This window comes from Symphalangus syndactylus, chromosome 20 (assembly GCF_028878055.3).
Source record: "Symphalangus syndactylus isolate Jambi chromosome 20, NHGRI_mSymSyn1-v2.1_pri, whole genome shotgun sequence".
NCBI classification, from domain to species: Eukaryota; Metazoa; Chordata; class Mammalia; order Primates; family Hylobatidae; genus Symphalangus; species Symphalangus syndactylus.
Window position 1 is genome coordinate 30,118,266 of NC_072442.2, and position 17,575 is coordinate 30,135,840.

Sequence of the window (17,575 nt, forward strand, 5' to 3'; positions counted from 1 at the left end):
CCTCAATGTGTGTGGGGAATCAGTTTCCCCATCTCCCACAGATACCAAAGTCCTGATATAAAATGGTGCGGTATTTGTATATAACCTAAGTACATCTTCTTGTATACTTAAAATTATCTCTAGATTACTTATGCAATCATGTGTCAGATAATGACATTTCAGTCCATGCCAGAATGCATATAGGATGGTGGTTCCCACGAGGTTATAATGGATCCACCCTATACAGGTGTACCATCTCTAAAAATTGATATTTAAGAAGAGATGGGACTTGTTATGTTGCCCAGACTAGTCTTGAACTCCTGGGCCCAAGTGATCCTCCCATTATGGCTTTCCAGAGTGCTGGAATTATATGCATGAACCACCACACCTGGCCAGGTGTACCATTTTTTATTGTTTATACTGTATTTTTATGATCCTTTTCTGTGTTTAGATACACGGATAGCCACCATTATGTTACCATTGCCTACAGTACTCGATATGGTAACATGCTGTAGAGGTTTGGAGCCCAGGAGCAATCAGCTCTACCACTCAGCCCAGGTGTGTTTGGCTGGACCATCTGGAGGAAGCTAAGGAGACATGACCTAAAAGCAGAGGGGAGTCAGAGGTGGGATCCCTGGACAGGTATGAGAAGCTAGGCAAAAACGGGTGAAGTCTGAATAAATTTCACCCTATTCATGTAATTACTGCATCAATAACCTTAGATAATAGTTTACATTATCATTTAGTTAATAGGATTGCACCCATGTTAAATTTATTATTTTGTTTTTTTAAGAGACAAAGTCTCACTCTGTCACTTAGGCTGGAGTGCAGTGCTGTGATCACAGCTCACTGCTTCCTGGAACTCAATTGCTCAAGCAATCTTCCCACCTCAGCCTCCTGACTAGGTGGGACTATGGGCACACGCCACCACGCCTGGGTATTTCTTTTACTTTTCTCTAGAGAAAGAGTCTACCTATGTTTCCCAGGCTGGTCTCAAACTCCTGGGCTCAAGTGAACCTGAACCTCCTGCCTCGACCTCTCAAATTGCTGGGATTACAGACATGAGCCACCACACCTGGCCTAAATTTCTTATGTGCCGTGGTAATGCAAAACGTCCTTATTAAGGGCAGCTGGATGGAAGGTGTACCTGTAAAATCATTTCAACAGTAAACATTTATTTTACAACATGAAGGTGGTTATCCTTCCATGAGTGTAAAGTATGTAAAGTACAAAGGCAGGCTCATGGTGTCATCAGAAGTCAGTACACTGGTTTCAGGGCTGGGGGTGCTGGGAGGGGCTGGGCATGGTTGGCTTTGTGACCTGGGGGTTGGTGTGTTCCATCTCTGAATGTCTTTAGAGCTGTGGACTTACCAGGGATGTAAGTCATATCTTAATAAATTTTCATAAGTTTAACAAAAAATAAAACGAGGATGGGAAGCTTGTTTGGGATCTCAGGTGCTTATCTAGCCATGAGCCCTGGCCCAGATGCTTCTAGAAGCCTGGAGGGAACTGAGAACATTCAAAGTAGAGGTGGCAGAGCCAAGGCCCCAAGGTGGAAGCACACTGCTGCTTGTCCCTAGCTGTGAATGGGGCGTCCTGCTCAGAGGCAGTGCTGTGTGCACTGCAGGGCCCACAAGTCCATGTCCACATTGTGGCTCAGTGCAGTGAAAGCCAATCTCAGCCCCTCCGCAGTGCGGTCAGCCTGCCAGCAGGTGGCCAGCTGATCCTCCTGGGAAATTGTGCCATCCCAGGGACTAGGTGTGAGTCTCTCATCCACAAATGTGGTGTCAGCCTGGTGAGCCTTGGTAAGGGCATGTGCAGGATGCTGAGCCTCTTCCACCCCCATGCCGGTCTCAAGGCCACTTGCTCCGTGGGCCCATCTAGCAAGTGTGGCGGCTTGGAAAGAAGCCGGCTCCATCCACAGGGCATGCTGTTTTGCTCAACTCAGGACCAACATCATCCTCCATAGTAATTCTCTTTGGTGGGAGTACTGGAAACATGAATAACAGATACCTTCAGAGTCTCAGCTGCTGAGGCTGGGGCTGCAGGGTGCCCTCCTGTCAGGAAAGCCTACACTGGCAGCTGGAAAGCACCTGGTGGTGGTGCCTGCAGGGGCTGCAGCAGTGGCTGCAAGGCTTCAGGACTCACCCGGCTTCTGTGAGGTGAATTGTGACAGTGGCAGAGCTCTGCAGCGCCAGGGTCCTCTGCATGGTCATACTGACTGCAGCTGGGAGCCCACCATACCCCTGGTGCCCCTCTCTTCCCAGGGCTGGGGTCTAGGCCAGGCCCCTCTTGCCTGGGAATTGTGCGCTGGGAGGGGGACACGGGCCCACAGGTTGGGACAGAGGCCCCAGGGCATGCTGCTGGCTGGCCGGGGCTGCCATGCTCACCTCTCTCTCTCTCGTGGCCTTGGTGGGACCGGCCTCACCATTGAATGGGATTTTCCAAGGTGTCTGGGGCTGCAGGGCAGCTGGCAGGGTGCCACCCTGGCTTCTTCCAGACATGCCAGTCACTGGTCACCGAGGGGGCCAGATGCAGGTGCCCATGTTGCAGTGGGGTTATCTCCTGACCTCCTTCTTAGTCCTGATGGGCCTGGGCTGGGCCCCGTGTCAGGGTCCCCTTGGGCTTCCTGGGCTAGGCCTGTCCCATTGTCCCAGGGCTATCCAGGACACATTCAGAAGGGACATGGGCCCAGCAGCTCTGTTTGAAATCATCATGGGGGAACCAAGGGCCCCCCACATCCAGGTCCGTCGGGAGCCAGGACATCGAGTTCCACTGCAGGAATCTCCAGGAACGCCGAAGTCCTCCCTGAGCTGGGGCCAGGCTGGGCATGCCCTGAGTCCCAGGTGCCCCCAGAGAGTGGTCTGCTGCCCTGGGCTCCCCAGAAGCCCCCTCATTTTCCTGGGCCTTGGCCTCATGGACAGCCCCACCAGGACAGGGTGTGGGACGAGGTGGGGAAGCTCACCAAATGGGCCGCTGGAACTGGGCTGGTGGGCCGGGAAGGGCCTGCCTGTCCCCCTTGCAGATGGTCGTCCTGCCATGTGATGCTGGCACAGACCTAGGTCCCGAGGACCCTTGCTCGGGTTTGGCTGAAAGGAAAACAGACGTGGTCAGTGTCTCCAGTGAGCCCATGCAGGCCTTTCCGGGCTGGGCCCCACCTGCCTGGGTCTCTGGAGTCCTCAGGGTCTCTGTGTGGCCCCCGTGGTCTGACACTGATGACATGCCTGTAGTCTGCTGATCCCAGAGGAAGGGGTGTGTGCCGCCTGGCATGGGGAAGCTGTCGGGGCATGGCAGGTGTCTCCTGGGACTGCCTCCAGGGTTCAGCCTGGCTGGGGGCTTCCTGCCACACACCCTCGTCCCAGGGCTGTTGGGCCTGGAATATGGCCTCCAGTCAGAACTCAGGTGGGAGGGGCCTCGGATGTCACCCAGCCCCTTGCCACCTCACATGGGGACCTGTCTCCACAGTGAGTGACTGGGCCTAGACGTGGGTCACCCTCTGCCCTCCTGGGCTGCCCCGTCCATACCAGAACTGACCGTTCCCACACCTGGCTAAACACTTGGCTCTGGCTCTGGGCCCAGGGTCCCACCTGTGCCCTCTCTCTGAATGCTCTGGGGGTCAGCGACACTGATTCCCTTGTCTCCCTGGCTCAAGGCTTGTTGTCCTGGCACCCTTGGAGGAGTCTGCAGGAGTGAGGGGCCTCTGCTGCTCTCTGAGGCTGTCAGCGCTTGCAGGGAGGGGCAGAGGCTCTCATAAATGGGTCTGGCTCCTCCAGTGCCCTTGAGGGCCCTGTGAGGGGGAGAGCAGACCACTGTGGAAAGTGGGAAGGGGCTTGTTAGAGGGTCTTGCCCACATGCCCCTCCTGCATGCACAGCACATCCAGTACCTACGCACGGAGTGCCTGCCCTGAGGAATGGTGGGCCTCCTGTACTTTCTTAGAGTCCAGGAGGAAGAGGAGGAAGAAAAGGTGAAGAGGAAGACCCAGGTAGTAGGGTTAGGGGTCCTGGGCACTCCTCCAGTATTGACTGCCCCAGAGGGTGACTCAGGAGGGTACCTGGTACTGGAGCCCACCTGGGGGTGGCAGGTCCCCATACTTCTTTGTTAGTTTCTTCATAGAGGCCCAAAGATGATTAAGAACAGTGTCATCCACAAACAAATGGAAGAACATTCCATGCTCATGGATAGGAAAAATCAATATCGTGAAAATGGCCATACTGCCCAAGGTGATTTATAGATTCAATGCCATCCCCATCAAGCTACCAATGACTTTCTTCACAGAATTGGAAAAACTACTTTAAAGTTCACATGGAACCAAAAAAGGGCCCGCATTGCCAAGACAATCCTGAGCCAAAAGAACAAAGCTGGAGGCATCATGCTACCTGACTTCAAACTATACTACAAGGCTACAGTAACCAAAACAGCATGGTACTGGTACCAAAACAGAGATATAGACCAATGGAACAGAACAGAGCCCTCAGAAATGATACCACACATGTACAACCATCTGATCTTTGACAAACCTGACAAAAACAAGAAATGGGGAAAGGATTCCCTATTTAATAAATGGTGCTGGGAAAACTGGCTAGCCATAGGTAGAAAGCTGAAACTGGATCCCTTCCTTACACCTTATACAAAAATTAATTCAAGATGGATTAAAGACTTAAACATTAGACCTAAAACCATAAAAACCCTAGAAGAAAACCATTCACGACATAGGCATGGGCAAGGACTTCATGTCTAAAACACCAAAAGCAATGGCAACAAAAGCCAAAATTGACAAATGGGATCTAATTAAACTAAAGAGCTTCTGCACAGCAAAAGAAACTACCATCAGAGTGAACAGGCAACCTACAGAATGGGAGAACATTTTTGCAACCTACTCATCTGACAAAAGGCTAATATCCAGAATCTACAAAGAACTCAAACAAATTTATAAGAAAAAAACAAACAACCCAATCAAAAGTGGGCAAAGGACATGAACAGACACTTCTCAAAAGAAGACATTTATGCAGCCAACAGACACATGAAAAAATGTTCATCATCACTGGCCATCAGAGAAATGCAAATCAAAACCATAATGAGATAGCATCTCACACCAGTTAGAATGGCGATCATTAAAAAGTCAGGAAACAACAGGTGCTGGAGAGGAGGTGGAGAAATAGGAACACTTTTACACTGTTGGTGGGACTGTAAACTAGTTCAACCATTGTGGAAGAAAGTGTGGTGATTCTTCAAGGATCTAGAACTAGCAATACTATTTGACCCAGCCATCCCATTACTGGGTATATACCCAAAGGATTATAAATCATGCTGCTATAAAGACACATGCACACATATGTTAATTGTGGCACTATTCACAATAGCAAAAACTTGGAACCAACCCAAATGTCCATCAATGATAGACTGGATTAAGAAAATGTGGCACATATACACCATGGAATACTATGCAGCCATAAAAAGGATAAGTTCATGTCCTTTGTAGGGACATGGATGAAGCTGGAAACCATCATTCTCAGCAAACTATCACAAGGACAAAAAAACAAATACTGCATGTTCTCACTCATAGGTGGGGATTTAACAATGAGAACACTTGGACACAGGAAGGGGAACATCACACACCGGGGCCTGTAGTGGGGTGGGGGGAGGGAGGAGGATAGCATTAGGAGATATACCTAATGTAAATGATGAGTTAATGGGTGCAGCAAACCAACATGGCACATGTATACATGTGTAACAAACCTGCATGTTGTGCACATGATGTAAGTACCCTAGAACTTAAAGTATAAAAAAAAAAAAAAAAAAAAAAAAAAAAAAAAAAAACCAGCGTCATCATCCGGGGCTCAGGTATGGAAGAGCTGGTCTTGAAAATGTGCCCCCAGGCCAGACGTGGACGTCTTCATGTGGCGCTCTAGGGACAAGGTGGGCATCAGGCCAGGAGAGTTGCCTGGGAAGGGTCAGAGCCCATAACCGGTGACCACTTCAGTCTCCCACTGGGCAGTGCCGGATCCTTTTGTGGCCACCCCAGGGGTCCAGATGTGCACAGAAGGCTGTGGCTGCGGGGGCGGCCTGGGCAGGGAAGTGCTCACCACACTCCTGACTTTCATCTGGGTCACGTGAGGGATGGGCTCGGTGTCACTGTGCCCTGCCCAGCCCACCTGGCCAGACTTCCCTGTGGGCCAGAACAGAGAATCATGAGAACAGTGTGAGGAAGCTGCCCTTCGGCTAGTCAGGGTCTGATACCAGTGCTCCCCAGGCCCCACTGGGCACACGTGGACTTACTCCTCTGAACCTTAAAGGCAGCGCTTGTTATCAGCATCAACATCTGTTCCTCTTCCAGCAAATACACGTCCCACAGGCGCAGGGTGAGCCCGAGAGAGACCTGTGGGGAAAGTAGGCATGGGAGGACCTGGCCCTTCCAGGCTGGGGCTGGTGGCTCAAGCTAGCCCATGGGACTTCAGTGACCCTCCCTATGAGGGTCACCCGACCCCTCCAGGAGGCTGGGTCATACAAGGTCTTGCAGCTCCTTATGGGGGGCACTCATTTCAGTGGAGAGAGGGGCTTCCCCAGGGCTTGAGGCTCACCTGAGCCCTCCCAAGTCAGGTCCTGGCCCAGTCTGCCCTTAAGGCTGGGGCTGAGCCCTGCCCTCTGCCCTGGGATGACCCCTCTTGGGCAGAGGGTCTTGCTTGTGTGTCCTGTAGGGATCTGCCTGAGCCTTGTGGGCTGGGGGTGAGCCAGACCCCTGGGCTGGGGGAGCAGGGCACTGCAGGGCAAAGAGGGTCCCTGAGCTAGGGTCTCCCTGTGCCTCCTTACCCCATCATTCAGCATCCGGAGAAGCCAGCTGAACGAGGAACCCTCTGCGCATAGACCTTCCTTGTCCTGATGGGAGGAACAGAGGTGCTCAGGGCCCTATGGGCTGCCCTAAAAACCTCGCTCTTCCAGGGCCCTCTGAAGATCCCTCCCCAAGTGCAGAATACTGGGTGGTGTCCCGGGCTCCTCCCAGCATCTTCTCCTTCCAGCACTCCCGGTGGACACACTGCCCTTAGCCCTGATCTGTAGGAGCTGGGCCCCCATCGCTGTGCCTCTATCTCCTCCAGGGCTGGAAAGGAAACCCAACTCCCAGCCCATGGGGAACCCAACATCCCAGGTTAGGCCCTGGCTGGGACTCAACCTGTCACCAGCCCCATGAGGGGCTCCAGCCCCTGCTGCTCCTCCAGCCCCCCAGGATGCAGGGCCTCTGGGGAAGAGCCGAGGGGACCATAAACTCACCAGATGCCACATGGTCTTGGGTTGTGACGTGGGTACCACATGCTCCTGATGGTCTTGGAGCCCCTGGACTGTCCCGCCATTTGGGCTGTGGAATCCTGAGAAGCCCCCAGCCCATCATGAAATCAGAGCCTTCCCCCAAGATGTGGAGCCATCAGCTGCAAGAGCTGGGCAGCTGCAGAGCCCCCCAAACCTGAGGCCTCCCACCCTCCCATCTGGTAACCCCACCATGTGGCCTTGGCCCTGGGGAGAAGGGGTGGGAACATCCCCTGGAGGCTGGCTGGAGGTGCTCCTGGAGGCCTCCTGGACCAGGGTGCCGGGAGGGCAAGCCTGACTTTGAGGCCATGACAGGGGTTGGCCAGAACAGGGTGGGTGCTGGGCTTCGTGGTCATCTCCTGGAAGTGATGTTGGGCCAGGGTACACGGGATGGGGAGATGCTGCCATCTGGGCTTGGTTGGCCCATTTGTGGGTACCAAGGGAAGCTGGAGCCTGGGCAGCTGAAGGGCAAGAGGACTCTCGGGGAAGGGATAGTCAGCTGCACAGAATCAGAGCCGGAGGGCGTGGCTCCATGATACAGAGGGCGGCCTTGGGGAGGATGAGATGCCTTCTGCTGATGAAGATGAAAGGTGTCTGACTTGGGCTCTGGGGGTCAGCCCTGGGCTCCTGTGGGACCCTCAGCGGAGACATCCTAAAGGCTCCCAACAAGCTGGTGACACAAGGAAGGCGTCTTCACTGAAAGCCGAGATCACCTGGCCAGGGTGGCTCTCCCTGGGTCTGACTGCGTGAGGCAGAGACATCCTGAAGGCTCCCAACAGTTAGCTGGTGACACAAGGAAGGTGTCTTCACTGAAAGCCGAGATCACCTGGCCAGGGTGGCTCTCCCCGGGTCTGATTGCGTGAGGCCCCGGGGGCAGCTGTCCACCTCCTGCAGGGAGTGCCTCTCACTGGCCAGCAGCTGCGCCAGTGCCTAGAATGCGTCATCCTCAGGCAGATAAAGGAGGAACAAGGCAGCGACGTGGCTCGGGTCCCTGTAGTAGCCCACCTCCTGCAAGAGCCAGAGTCACCGTGGAAGGACATCACCTGGGAGGGCTGAGGTCACCTGGGAGGACTCATGTCATCAGAGAGGGCAGAGGTGACTGAGGAGGCTTCCTCTGAATAAGAGGCTTCCTCAAGATGCAAATTCATTTTATGACAACAGCTATGTCCATTGGGCCTTTTAGCACCTTGTCCAAAATGTCTCCTGATAGCACCATCCTGCTTGTGACACCACCAAGCTCCTGAGCTTTGGGGCAGCCCCAGGAGGAGGGCATCATTTCTTGTTCCAAGAAGGGGTGGTCATGCCCAGGTGACACCAGGAGTTCAGGCCCGACACCTTTGTGTCTCAGTGCGACCCCTTGAGACCACCCCCCTTGCTTGGAGGTTTATGCCAGCGGTGGGCTGGAGTTCTACCTCCTATATCCCAGTGGGTCACAAGTACTAACTTTAAAAGAAGCAATGACACCCCCACCAGACACCCATGCCTGGGAATATGGAAATATGGACCAGAAATATAGCCGTGAATATGGGAATATGGTTACTGCCTTGAAATACTCACTGGGTTATACTCTGAATATGCCAGGAGGATGTAGAATAGTTCCCGCTGCCTAAAAAACAGATAAAGGGGGCTTTTGTTTCTTTTGTGCAGATGTTAGTTTCACTTTGTCTACAAACCCTAATAACAAATCCAATTTCAGGTTCAGACGATTCACCAGATAAGCAGTGAGCTCTTCAGGGCCTTTGGCTATTTAAGAAATGTTTCAGTAAAATCCACATCTGTGAAATGCTAATAGCCCAGTTGTACAGTGAGTTGACTGATCATTTTTGCTCTGATTTTTTTTTTTTTTTTTTTTTTGGTTTGCACGCACGCCAGTCCAGTCTTTGGGTATACAGTTCTTCTATGGTTCTAAACCAATGTGCAGAGCCTTCTGGCCACTGCTCCAGCCCCTCCTGGAGCGACTCCTTCATCCTCCAAGTCTCCAGGGTGGCCTCTATGCAGCCAGCCTCTCCCCGATCCGTCAGTTCCTGGCCACTCAGGCTGGTTCTCAGTCCCTGTGGTTTGGCCTTTTCCAGAATGGCCTATGATTGGAATCCTACAGTGGTATTTTGTTGACTCTGGCTTCTTTCCCTTAGCGAAATACATCTAGGATCCACCCACATTTGTGCGGGCATCACTGGCTCATTCCCTTTTCTCACTGAGTCTTCTACCGTTGAAGGGAGGACCAGCCTTCCTCTCCGCATTCCCGTGTTGAAGGTCGTTCCTGAAGGCTCCATGTATGAGTGATGAGGAATCAAGCAGCGAACGTGGCGGCATGCAGGTTTCATGTGGACGTCAGTTTTCAAATCAGTGGGTTCAATATCTGTGACACTTTGGGGACGTGGAGTTCAAGTCCATTGAGCTTTGTGAGCCACTGCCCAACCAGCTGCCAACGTGGCTGTGCCATGTCACATTCCCAGGGACCTGGATGACAGTTTCCAGGAAACTGAATCCCCTCAGCATTTGGTGCTGTCAGTGTTGCCTGGGGAGGCTCATGGGCCCTCCATCCTGCTGCCCTCCCGTAGGTCCTACCACAGGTCCCCGTGGGTCAGGGAGAGCACCTTTCACCATTGTGCGTGATTTTCTTTGCTGCCTTCTGTATCTGCAGGATCCTCCTGGGTTCTGGCCCCACATGTTCCAGCCTGGCACAGGGCTTGGAACCTGGGAGGGGCTCCGTCCATGGTGCCGGCTGCTCCCTGGGCCAGGAGAGCCCTTGGCAGCTCTGTCGTGCCTCCTGGGTGACCCTGGATTCTGCTCCGGGGAAGTCCCCATCCCTCTGGTTCACCCCATCTCTGCTGGCACCATGTGGCTCCCATTGGCTTACTTGACTCCATATCGATCCCTGAAGATGTGGTTCCCTAGTGTCCAGCTCATGTCCAGGTAGACCTGGTGGATGTGTTCAGAGGATCTCTTGCCCTTCTCCCTCATGACCTGTAGGGCAGGGCCAAGAGGAGGAAACAGCCTCAGGACAGATGGAAGACTCCCTGCCCCAAATGGCAGTCAGCCCACAGTCAGCACTTCTAGAAGGAAGGAAAGAAAGGCTTCCTTCTGCAGAAAGCTGCTTTTTGGCTTGTTTCTGAAGCTGGGGAGGGTCTGTGGTTCCTATGTCACCTTCCGAGCTTAGGATGTGCATTTGACCATGGCACCCACTACCCCAGGCTGGGCAAGACATTCCCTCCAGCTGGAGAACTGGGCCCTGACCCGGCCTGGCCTGTTTGTTGTGCTCTAGCTTAGCATACCTGCTATTTTCTGGGGTTTTTCATCTTGATTTCCTGAATGTTCAGGAGGACTGACCACACCTGGCCCTGGACGTTCATGGGAATGCCCTTATACACTCGATCCATTAGCTGTGGGCAGAAAATGATCTGGTGTCACAGGCCACAGGGCGACCCCAGCCAGGACCAGAGCCTGAGGATCCTGGAAATCTTTGGTTTTGGCCCCATGATTCCTCGGTAAAGGTGAGGTCAAGCTGGGACAGGGTCTCCCTTCCCAGGATTGAAAGAGTGGATGGGCACTCAGAGTCCTGAACTCTGATCTGGACCTTTTCCTTCCTTCGGGTCACCAGGAGGCATCCCTACCCCGAGCTCCAGGGGGCCCCAGCCCTAGATTCAGATTCGTTCTCAGCAAGGTGACGCTTGCATGAACGGGCAGTAAAGCTGGCAACCAGGCCTGCGGTCCTCTGGGTGAGGACAGTGTGCCATCTGTCCTCTGAGAGGCTGATGGAGCCAGGCCACAGCCATGGGTGCCTGTCCTCTGTCTCTGCAGAGAGTGGATCTGGGGGCCTCTCCCTCCACACATTACTTTTTTGCGGTTCTGATATGTCTCCCATTCTCCCAGCTTTTCCATCCACTTGCTCTTTCATCTCATCTTCTGCCGAATTCGCTGTCAAATGAGGAATGTTGGAGTTAGTGGAGCTGCCAGACTTCCCAGAGCCGCCCGTGGATGCCAGGTCTTGGGCTCTGGAGCCCCGGTGGGACCCAGCTGGAAGGAGCCAGGGAAGAGCAGACCCTAAGGTCTGAGGGCCTTTGAGAAAATGAGTGCCAGTGGGCTGGCTTTGGGACCCTGGGACATGTCATCCTCAGGCCACAGACACATCAGTCTTAGGTCAGGTCCCAGCCTCTAGGTGGGGTCCTGACACAAGCGGGCAGCCATCCCCAAGCCAGGACTGTGGTTCTCACTTTGGAATTTCATCAAACTGCCAGAGATACAGCAACCTGGGGTCAGGTCCAGCAGGGACAGCTGCCCCTCCGAGTGACAGCGTGTTGCCCCCACCTGCTACTGCCCAGGCCCGCTGCTTCCTCTGCCTCACTAACCACTTACCAAGTCCCCGCATCCCTAGACCAGCTCCCTATGGATCAGGCTCTTACCTTCACCTCCCGGGCTCTGACGGGGCAGCTCCGTCTCACTGTAATGCAGCCCAGGCAGAGCTGAGGACTTGCACAGGGTCTGGAGCCATCTCGGTCTGGGAGCCGACCCCGAGAAAGGACTGGCTCTGTCCCTATCCAGCTCAGGGCTCAGCCCAAAAGAAGGCACAGGGAAGGGAGGACAAGAGCCTTTCTGTGGGGCTGACTCCCAGGAGGGGCCAGGACCTGGGAGAAGAGGGAGTGCAGGGCCAGCCTGGCCGAGGCTAATGGGGGCCCCTGGTGTGGGGGGGTGGTCAGGGTGCAAAATGGGGGCTGCCCCCCTGGACTGGAAGTAATGCTTTGTGCTTGAGCTGAGAAAGGTCAGGCTTGAGATGGGATGGGGTGACCGGGCCCTGACAGGAGTCCCTCTGGGAGTGACCACGTGATGTGGACCTGCTAGGGTCTAGGGTACACTGGGGGCCCACCCCACCTGACACTCCCAAGGCCCTTGCAGGGTCTGACCTCCCAGGGGCCACCTTCCTCTCCCTGCACCCAAGCCACACACACTGCATTTCAGAAGTGGCACAGCTCATAAGCTTCCTCCCACCCTACCTGTCCCGGCATCTTCCATCTCTCCATCCTATGATCCCTGAGGGATGGGCTCCAGCCTGGGCTCCTCTTACCTGGCCCCAGATCCCTTCCCAGCACCAGACCCAGGGTCATTAGCCGCAAGCTCTGCTGCCTCCCTGGCCTCTCTGTGAGATGCCCAGAACAGGGCCCTGCCCATCTTCTCCCCCATTCCCTTAAGGCCACAGCCCCTACTGTCCCCTTGCCTTTCCCCCTTCCCCATGGGGACAGTGAGGGCTGCAGCTCTAGGGAAACTGGGGAGAACAGGGGCAGGTGGGGCCTCAGAGACCAGAGACCTGCTGGACAACAGCCACAAGGCTGGACCAGGTGTCTCCTTACCTTGTGGCCACAACCCTTGGATCTCACTGGGGTTGTCTCCAAGTGGACAGGGCCAGACCCTCAGGCTGCCCCCCTCCTCTTGTGCTAACTTGGAGACAGAACTGCTGAGAGGCCAGAGGCCTGACCTAGCCCCCTCTCCATTCCCACCCGCTCCCTAGATGGGCCCTGCACCTCTGGCCTAACAACAACCTCGGGCTGGACCTGCAGGGGAGCCAGGGAGGAGTTCTGATCCTGGAAGGGAGGTTGGCCCAACCTAGAGAGACATGTCCTGTGTCAGAAAGTCCTTTCTAAAAGCAAATCCATCCCTAAGCTGAAATAAGTGCTTTAGGGGCTGAGGGGAGCACAGAGGACTCACTGCAGAATCCCAAAGTGATCAGTGCTGCTGTTGATTCCAACAGGCTTAGGCCCCATGTCTGCTGGCAGCCCAGCTCAGTGCCCCTGTAACCCAGAGGGAGCCTTGATGAGGGGTCCAAGGTAAAGGGTGCAAGGGTCTGGGGGTAGTGGCCACCCGTCCCTGCCCTGTGCTCCTAGGGAGCCCAGGACCCTTTGACCAGGGCGCACTGGAAGAGGCCTCCCTCCAGGGAGCAGACGGACCTGTATGTTCTCATACTTCATAATGATGTCCTCTCGCTCCTGCAAAGTATCTGCATCCTCTACCATGTCCATCCTGTGAGACAAAATCATCTAAATATTACACTGTACCTGAGAGCTTCGGAGAACACCTGAACTGCTCCCACCTGGCTCCCAGATGCTGCGTGGCTGCATAACCCCCATTCCACCACTGCCCTCAGGTGAAAAGGGGCCAGACCCAGTGGCCCACACCTGCATGGGTCTCTGGAGTCTCAAGCCCAAAGCAGGGGTGGGCATCTTCCCAAGGACTTGAGAACAGTGGGACTTGGACAGAGAATTCTGTTGTCCCCAAATGCCATGAAACAGGTACACACCTGCCCCAGCAGGTTGAATGGTGTCCACCTGCCAAGGTTGAAGGGCCCATGATGGGCTATTCCAGGGATGTGGAGGCAGACTGGGGTCAGGGACCAGAGGTCTCTGTATAATCGGCCTCCTGGGATGCTCAGGGACCACAGAGATGCCCAGTTTCCTATGGGGAACATGACCTCTCCAGACTGCTCGGTTCTACTCCGCTCATCACTTGGGCTACTGTGGCCCTTGAATCTCACCAGTGAAGCCACTTTAGGAACGACGCCAGTTGAGCAGGAGGGTGTTTGGTTTGGGGGATGAAAATAATCTACTGTCTCCAAAGCAGCCCCTGTGCTCATGGAAACCACATCTCTTGGGGAGGGACAGTGGACTCCATCATTCTGAGCTGTCCATACAGGAGGGGGCTTCATTTTCCTGGGTCACTGAGGAAGAACAGTGGGTCCTTGGTTCTGGAGAACACCTAGATGGACCATCCCTCCTGGGAACACTCGGGGCAAAAGGAGGGTGAGGCCTCGAGAGGACCAGAGAAAGAAATACTTGGGGAGAACCCCAGTACCTGGACCCCTTTTAACAGGAGGGAAGATAGTCTCCCTCCAGCCAGCTCTCCAGGGCTCCTTCATTTTCCACAACTGCCCAAATGCAGAAGGCTCCCCATCCCACTCCCGGACAAAGGACTGTGCGTGTTCAGTGGGTCCCACAGGGACCATCATGACCCAGCTTAGGCTACAGACGTGTTCTGAGGACCCTCCCCTCCACCTCACCCACAGTGGATCCATCTCAGTGACTCTGCCACGGCGAGGCTCTGCCCCATTGGGATCAGAAACCCTGGACAGATTTGGAATCTAGGGCAAGGAGGCCGCAGGGTTCAGGCCTGAAGTCCAGCATGGCACAGGGCAGGGCCGAGAGCAAAACCCAGGGTCGTGTTGGGATTCCCGGGCCGGTTACCACCTCTCTGACCCCAGATGTCTCACTTGTCAGATGGGTACATTCGGGAGCCACCATGAGGACGAAAGAGACAATTGTCTACACAGGCAGCGTAGAACAGGCACCCGGTGAGTGCTCAGGGATGACCCTCCTCAGCAGGTGCCCGGAGGCCAGCACCACCCACACAGTTAGCCATTGTCCCCAGGTCAGCATGGAGGGAAGAGAGCAGGTCACACTCACCTGATTCTGATGAATCAGCTGGCCTGGGCTATGCCTCTCAGGGAGAAAACCTTTGAGTCCATAGAGCTGCTCACAGATACCATTGTGTGTGTGTAGCTGCTGTAGAACACAGAGGCAGGCTGGAGAGCGGATGGGTGTTAAGCACCAGTGATATTCTGTGACAAAGGCATGCATCACAATGGGGCCTAGCCCGGGTCAGCAGGGCCCAAAGTCAGCATCCTCCACTGCCTAAGGCGTCATCATGCTTGCGTGCCATGTGTTTGCGCATGTGTGTGCACACATGTATGTAGCTAAACACATTTGTGCACATGTCTGTTGCTTCTCTGGCCAGGCCTGGCAGCCTCACCCATGTGTGCACCCTGTTCCTCATCACTGTCACCCCCGGGGCTCAGGGCCAGCATCACAGCATCCATGGGTGCTCCCTAACCTCAGCCCTCCCCGCCCAGGGTGGTCCTGGGATACACATAGGGGTGGAGGGAAGTGATTGCTGCTGTTGAATCTCAGAATACAAATGCTAATACTATTACCTAATGGTCTTTTTAGTATCTCTAATGGTATCTCTTTTTTTATTTCTGATATTTTAACTGGGTATTTCTCTCCATGACCCTTGGTTATTCCAGCTAGAGGATCCTGTGGGGAAAGTGCCGGGCACACAGTAGGGGCTCACTCTTCTAGACATGTTATCTAAAATCTGGCTTATCCGTCCTTCCACCCAAGGCATCCTACGGGATGCCAAATTCCAGGGGCCAGAAAGAACTTGGGATAAAAAGAACATTCAAGGGGAGGGCTTTGACCGGGGCTGAGTCTGCCTGTGCCATCCAAACCTGGAGCCTCAAGTCCTGAGATAGGGCATCCAGATGCCCCAATGCAGGGCCCTCCTGATTGACACTTACTCCCTGTACTCATTAGCAACCTCACCCCTCCTACTCTCAAAGCACACTTGGCCCTCGTATCTGGGAGCTCTGCATCTGTGGATTCAGCCAACAGCGGATGGAAAATATTCAGAAAAGAAATTAGATGATTCTACTGAACATGTGCAGACTTTGTTCTTGTCATCATTCCCTAAATAATACAGTATCACAACCATTTACATAGCATCGGCATTGTATTGTGTATCATAAGTAATCTAGAGAAGGTCTAATGTATATGGGAGGATGTGCACAGGTTATATATAAATACTAGGCTGTGTTAGGCCCGGCGTGGTGGCTCACACCTGTAATCCCAGCAATTTGGGAGGCCGAGGTGGGCAGATTGCCTGAGGTCGGGAGTTAGACACCAGCCTGACCAACATGGAGAAACCTCATCTCTACTAAAAATACAAAATTAGCTGGACGTGGTGGCACATACCTGTAATCCCAGCTACTCAGGAGGCTGAGGCAGGAGAATTGCTTGAACCCAGGAGGTGGAGGTTGCAGTGAGCCAGGATTGCACCATTGCACTCCAGCCTTGGCAATAAGAGTGAAACTCCATCTCAAAAAATAAAAAATAAAAAATACTTGGCCACATTACATCAGAGACTTGAGCATCCATGGATTTTTGTATCCCTGGGGACTCTAGAACTAATCCTCCATGGATACCAAGGGATAACTGTGTAAACTCACTTAGGAAGGCTTCTCATTGGAGGAAGGGCCCAGTTCAGGACAGACAGGGACATCCTCCCTGGACTACTGTCCATTCATTCATCCATTCATCCATTGCCCCACCACCCCACCCCGCCCCAGGACTGTCCCAGTGACAGCCCTAGCAAGTGGAGACAAGAAAAAAGACTGGCTCACATTGTCCAGCTTTGAGGTCTTGGAAGAAGTTGCACCAGTATGAGGATTGGGGGTCAGTTTCCTCCAGGATCCAGAAAGCATATCAGGCAGCCTCAGGGTGAGGAAAGGAGCCTGGCCTCTCCAGCAGCCAACAGGCCTGCGGTAGGATGGGGCTGGGCCTGGCCGTGTGGATCACTTGGGCCTAATGAGGGGGAAAGAAAGACCAGGGGGCAGAGGAGGAGCATCGGGGCAGCTGGTGGCCTAAGGAGAAGGCATTTCAGGGAAGGGGTCTGTATTAATTTGTCTTCACACTGCTATAAATAAATACCTGAGACTGGGTAATTTATAAAGGAAAGAGGCTTAACTGACTTGCAGTTCAGGAAACTTACAATGATGGCAGAAGGCGAAAGGGAAGCAGAAGGCGAAAGGGAAGCAGGAGGCTTCTTCACAAGGCGACAGGAGGGAGTGAGTGGAGAACGAGGAAGTGCCACACTTTAAAACCATCAGCTCTCCTGAGAATTCATTCACTATCGGGGAACAGCACAGGGGAAACTGTCCCCAGATCCGGTCCCCTCCCACCAGGTTCCTCCCTTGACACCGAAGGATTACAATTCCAGATGAGATTTGAGTGGGGACACAGAGCCAAACCTATTAGGGTCTCCATCTGTCTTGCAGCTCCCTCGGGGCTGAGGTTGACTGCAGATCTATCTGCTGGCCCTGCTCTACAGCACGCGGGGACTCTGCCTGTGTGCCCCTAATTGCTGCTTCCTGGGGGTGGTGGCTGTTTCCTCAAGAGGAGGGTGGATCTTTTCTCCTGCCAGCACACATCCCCCCTGCAACTCCAGGGCCTCGTGGAGCCCTCAGGCTTGAGGGCATAAAACCAGGTTCCTTGCTCTTCTTGCTGTTTAGGTGACAGGCCCCCAGTCATCCCTAGGTCCCGTCACTGCCCCTGCTTCTAAATAAAGAGTGTTTTGCCAAATCTTCCTGGGAAAAGCCGGGGCCTCATCCCTGTTATCTGTTCTATCTTGCTAAAGCCAGATTAAGACATCTGGACAAGCAGGCAATAGAGTGATTCATTGTGATTTAACAAGTATTTG

The 17,575-nt window shown here is 53.9% G+C and overlaps 1 pseudogene; it reads right to left on the reverse strand.

Moving 5' to 3' along the window:
- Positions 1-3,299: 3,299 nt before the first annotated feature.
- Positions 3,300-14,839, reverse strand: LOC129469631 (ubiquitin carboxyl-terminal hydrolase 6-like; annotated as a pseudogene).
- Positions 14,840-17,575: the final 2,736 nt, after the last annotated feature.